We start from the raw sequence: 6,000 nt of genomic DNA on the forward strand, positions 1-6,000 counted from the left end.
GAGTTCCCACAACCTGGTATTAATAACTGCTAACATTTTGTCATTTTTGTAAAAAAAAATAATGAACACCCTCTGGCTAAACTTAAGTCTTCTTTGACTATATTCCTTGTCTACATTCACACATGTATCTTGAATGTATGCACATTTCTGTATATACACATATTTCTCCATGAACAATACATAGTGTTCTTTTGTGTGTGGGGGGGAGATATTTTAATTTATACATAATTTTATATTATGTATATTGCCTTTTATTTTTATTTCAAATTATATTTAAAATTTTATCCATATTTGAACACATACACACACACGTTTGCACTGTGTAAACTACCAAATTTTATTCTCATTTGCTCTTCAAAATAATCCTATAAGGTAGGCAAAACAGTGATTTTTTTTTCCTACCTTACAGATAAGATGTTGAGTTACCAAGAAGTACAACACAAGGCTTAACTGAAATTGCTCTAATCCTAGTTCAGTGTTCAGTATTCCTTCTCTGATGAAAAGCATTTTTAGATAGAAAAGCCAGAACTTACGCAAAACATGGAAATTCATCAATAGTTATCATTTGATGTTGCCCTTGTGAACATCTGGAGATTTGCCTCTTTTCCAGGGACCAGGAGAGTTGGAAACAATGACTTTAACTTTTACTAGTATCTCTTGCTTGTTGAACTCATGACGTAATGAGATATAACTGTATGTGTGTCTCCCACTATTCTCTGAATTTTAATCAGTGAAGTAAGTCTTCCTAGGCCCTGGAAGACACAGCTATAGGCCCCATGGCTTCAGTTCTTAGTTTATAATTTTATGGTTACTTTCAGTGTAAACAGTATGAATTCAGACACTGTAATGTCTGTCCAAGATACTAGCCAAATTCCTGCACCTGATACAGCAGCTAATTGTTCTCCTGGCCAAGTTTGGTTCTACTTCAAGTTGCAGGCCTGCAGTGGGGAAGGGGATGAACTAAGGGTGCTAAGGTCCTTCTGCTCTGTCTCTTTCACTTACTCACTAGCTGTTTTCATGTTTCTTTTTCTACTGGAGTCTAAGAAAGAAAAGAAAGAAAGAAAGAAAGAAAGAAAGAAAGAAAGAAAGAAAGAAAGAAAGAGAGAAAGAAAGAAAGAGGATGAGTAAGACATTTTTTACTTGATTGGGTGGCTTTCTGCTCCATGGATTTGAATGTTAAGAGTCAAATCTTTCTCTTGGTGATGTTTTTGTGAATTCTGTGGAGATTCTTTGCCGAATCACTCTCTTAAATTCCCTGGATACCTTTATTCCAGGTGGCTATCTGTAATCCTTTTTCCTGCACCTGGTTATCCAGGGTTACACATATAGTTTCTTGCCTCTCCCTCGTCCAGGCAACCCTTTTGGAGAGGACCAAGAAGACCCTTTGCTGGCTTTGTCTCATGTGGCCCTTAATCTGACCCTTAGAAACATTCAAGCATCCCTTAGCCATTGGGCAGTGATGGATCACAGTGCAGAAGCCCTCTCCAGTCTCTATCCCAAACCCAGGCCTGCTTTTGTTCTTTAGAATTCCTAACTTACAGCCTGAAAAAGCTTTCTCAGGACAGAGACAGCCAGTGTTCTGTAATGCTCCATTTTTTTTTTTTTAAATTTTTTTTTTCAACGTTTATTTATTTTTGGGACAGAGAGAGACAGAGCATGAACGGGGGAGGGGCAGAGAGAGAGGGAGACACAGAATCGGAAACAGGGTCCAGGTTCTGAGCCATCAGCCCAGAGCCTGACGCGGGGCTCGAACTCACAGACCGCGAGATCGTGACCTGGCTGAAGTCGGACGCTTAACCGACTGCGCCACCCAGGCGCCCCAGTAATGCTCCATTTTTGAGAACACATGCTAAAGCTCTTTTAGTTATATGTTCATGAAACCCCTCCCACTGTGTTTGCAGTTAGAAGTTAACGGCGTCCCTACACCAAATGGATGGGATAAAGATTTAGAGCATAACAACATGTTTCCAAAGAAAAGTCCCTGCAAATCCCATGATCACACCTTCTCTTCCAGTGTTTTTATTTTTGCTCTGTCCCAGAGATTCCATAGCCCAGGTACCATTTCATGTTTAAAAAAAAAAAAAGAAAAGAAAAGAAAAGAAAAGAAAAGAAAAAAAAAGTTGGTAGGAATGGTTTGTTTTATACTTTGGTAACTAATATTTATCTTATTGGCCTCTCAGTCAAAATGAAGCCAGGAAAATCCCATTCTAATTTCCTGTGGTACCTGACCAAGTGACCCAGGGCTGATTGTTTACCACTCTGCCATCTCCCAACATTAAGATAAAGATTGAATGAGGTAATGAGTTAACACTACTACTGAAATCATAGGGTTGTTGAGATGATTCAATGAGTTAATAAGCCATGAGGATATAATGTATAGCATGTCGACTATAGTTCATAATACTGTATCGCATACTTGAAAGTTGCTTAGAGAGATCTTAAAAATTCTAGCCACAAGAAAATAAAAAGTTTAACTATATGTTGTGATGGATGTTTACTAGACTTTGGTGATCATTTTGCAATATATACAAACATCAAATCATTTATGTTGTAGACATGAAACTAATATAATGTTCCATGTTAATGACACCTCAACAAAAAAACAATAAACTACATAAAAGAAAAATTCAACTAGACTAACATTTCTCCAACAAGTTTTTCTTAATTTATCCTGTCAGTATTAAGCATGCCTTCCTCAGTATTTCCAAAATACTGTAGGTAAATTCTGTCTCTTTGTATTTCCAAATTCATGTATCACGTTCTTACAAATAGATGTTTATATGCATTTCTTCCCCTTTAACTCTTCAAGCCAGGGACTTTGATCATTTATTTTTGTTTCCTAAGCATGTTTGATGGATGAACAAATGGACAAGACTGAGAGGATGGCTAAACACTCAAAAATAAATAATGTCAGTAGATGATCAACTTTGCTGAGGTAGATGAATGAACGGATAAAACCTGAATAGCAAACAAGTCTCTGAAAGCTCGAAAAGAGCACAAAAATATGCACAGTTTACACATGACTGTGCCAATATTTTCCTATTAAAGCCATAAGAATTTGTAACAAAAACAGACTAAGGAAACATTGGATTCTAGTAGACGTTTAATGATACCAGGCTGTGTTCAGAAAGAAAAGCAAATATCTTTATAACCTTTCCATGTAGGCAATTTATTGAAAGAATATCAGTCTAAATTTTTGTTTGTTTGTTTATTTTCGATAGAGAGAGAGAGACGGAGCATGAGCTGGGGAGGGGCAGCAAGAGAGAGAGAGACACACAGAATTTGAAGCAGGCTCCAGGCTCTGAGCTTTCAGCACAGAGCCCGATGTGGATCTCAGACTCATGAGATCATGACCTGAGTGGAAGTCAAGCACTCAACCGACTGAGCCACCCAGGTGCCCCAAAAGAATATCAGTCTAAAAAATAGAGGTAACCATTGCTCCCTATTGCTATTAGATTATTCTAGCTGATCATTATGCTCTAAACCCCAAAGAGAGAAAATAGAAATTCACAATTGATCATAGCAGCTAGATGATGAAACTGTTGAATATTAACACTGAAAGGTATGTTAAAATTAGAAATAATCTTCTATAATCACCTTATAGTACTTACAATGTCTATGGATAACAGGCTACAATAGAGTTAAACATAGTGCAATGACATTTATTTTTTCTTTTGATTCATAAAGAAGTTTTAGTATTAAATTAATTCTTTAAAAACAATATGACTATATATAGCTGTATATTGTTATATATATTATTATATATTATATATATTAATTAATTATTATATTAATATATTTTTATTATATATAAATATATTATATATATAAATGTATATTATTAATATATATATATTAATATAGTTAATTTGGGACTGAAAGGCACCCTAACAGAAAAAGAACTGATTTCCTTGACATTCAAAATCAACTCAATTATTTTTTCAAATGGATACTTTCTGCAGTTGTAGAGGCAGCTGCTAAAAACATTAGGAATCATTAAGAGAAAGTCATAGTGATGACGTTTTTCGCTTTTTTATTTGTTTTTACTATTTAAGCCAAAATATTCCATTTATTTAGTTGCATCAGATCTGAGACTTCGGGGATGTTTCGAGCCATGAAAAATAAACATGTTAACCCTCATAATTCCCCACGAATTCCTCTTTGTAACATGGCTTTACAAACTGCCATAGGAGCCATGCTGGAACTTTGGATATATTGTTTTGTGAAACTGCTATCCTGTCTACTTCAATCCTTGTAAGATAAGCAGTCTTGAGAAGGTCTGGTTGATAACATGAGGACTGGGGAATTGGTTAAACTCATTCTGCCTTCACCTTGCTATCTGACTTTGGGCAAGTTATTTAAGCTAAGCTTTAGTAATAAAATGGGGCATCTGTTTAATTATTGGTAAATTGGAGATGAGTATACTTACTTCCTAGGGTTAATTTTTTTATGTTTACTTATTTATTTTGAGAGAAAGGTACAGAGAGAGAGGGAGAAAGAGAAGTCCAAGCCGGGGCTCGATACCAAGAGCTGTGAGATCATATCCTGAGCCAAAATCAAGAGTCTGATGCTTAACCAAGTGAGCTGCCCAGGTGACCCCACTTCCTAGGGTTATTTTAAAGCTTAAGGCCAATCTTTACTAAGGGCCTGAGAAATGTCTGCATATTCTATAACTATACAAGTAGTCTTCTAGTAATAGATTTTGATTGCAAGGAACAAAAACTAGTTTAAATAAAGGGGTAGGTGGGCAACAATCTTCATGGTGGAAAGTAGTGGTTCCACTCTCCGTTTTCTCAGCTTGGGATATACTAATGCATTCGAGTCCAGCTCAGAGGTACTTACCCCTTGACTGAGCAAATATAGGCACATTTACTTGATATATGAAAACTTGAAGCTCTTTAATTCACTCACACTTTGGATGTTTGAATCAGAATTATAGGTGAGAAGCTGTTCCTCTTTACACAAGGGCAAGTTTTCCTAAGTGATCAACAGCTGGTCAAGATGTGGAGTTAGTTTGGTTGAAAACAGCCCTGATCAGTTAAATGTTCCTTCTCCAGATCCTCAGGCCCTGATAGTTTATAAGCCACAGACCACCTATGGACCACTCGAAAGGCTGGGGGCCACAAAGCATCCAACCCCTTTTTCTGTTCCCATGACCCATTTTCTTTATTTAGGCCTTCTCTTTTAGAAACTGTCCTCCAATTTCTTGTCCTGCATGGGCTTAACAACTAATCAGAATTTGCTTAATGGCCAACCAGGTGGAGCTTCATGATTTAGCAACACAAAATATGCTTTACATTCTCATTGAATGTATGGGGTCAAATCATTAGAGACACAACTGCTGTTCTTAGTCATCTGTGAGGAAGGAAGAGTGTTTTGTTTTTGTTTTTTCCTTATTGATACATCAATAGTTGACAATGAGAGCTTCATGATAAAGAAGCAAAAATCAGTAAATACATAAACAGGCAGTTACCTGCCCTGCCATAATACCACAAGCACTTAACCAGATTTCCAAGTGAGGAAATAAAGTAGTGTGCACACAGGCCTCACTCACAGCAGAATGGCATATACTGAGAAGACCATCTCTCAGAGGCCACACTCTTTTCCCCCATTGCTTTATCTCTCTGCATAATTTTGCTTATCAGCTTTATCTATTTATTCTTTAGTATCAGCTTTTTTATCAGATCTCTTTATTACCAGCTTCTTCAACATATTCATCTTGTACATAATCTGCTAAAAACATGATTCTTGGCTATCCATCACCAGGTCTTAGGTCTGTCACCTACCTTCAGCTGACAATAGTCTCTGGGTGTCTAAGATTAGAGAGACAATTAGATTGCCCCAGATCGTGATTGTCTACAGTCAGCTTCTTGGAACTATCACCAAGATAACCTGTTGACCACCAAAATAACCTCTTGGAAAAAGAAAGCAGTGTTTATTACTTAACACAACAAGGGTAAGGGGCATATTTTGATGCCTCAGTAGCATCTCAAAAACAGA

Source organism: Puma concolor, chromosome C2, assembly GCF_028749965.1.
Source record: "Puma concolor isolate L17-30 chromosome C2, mPumCon1.1.hap2, whole genome shotgun sequence".
Taxonomy (NCBI): Eukaryota; Metazoa; Chordata; class Mammalia; order Carnivora; family Felidae; genus Puma; species Puma concolor.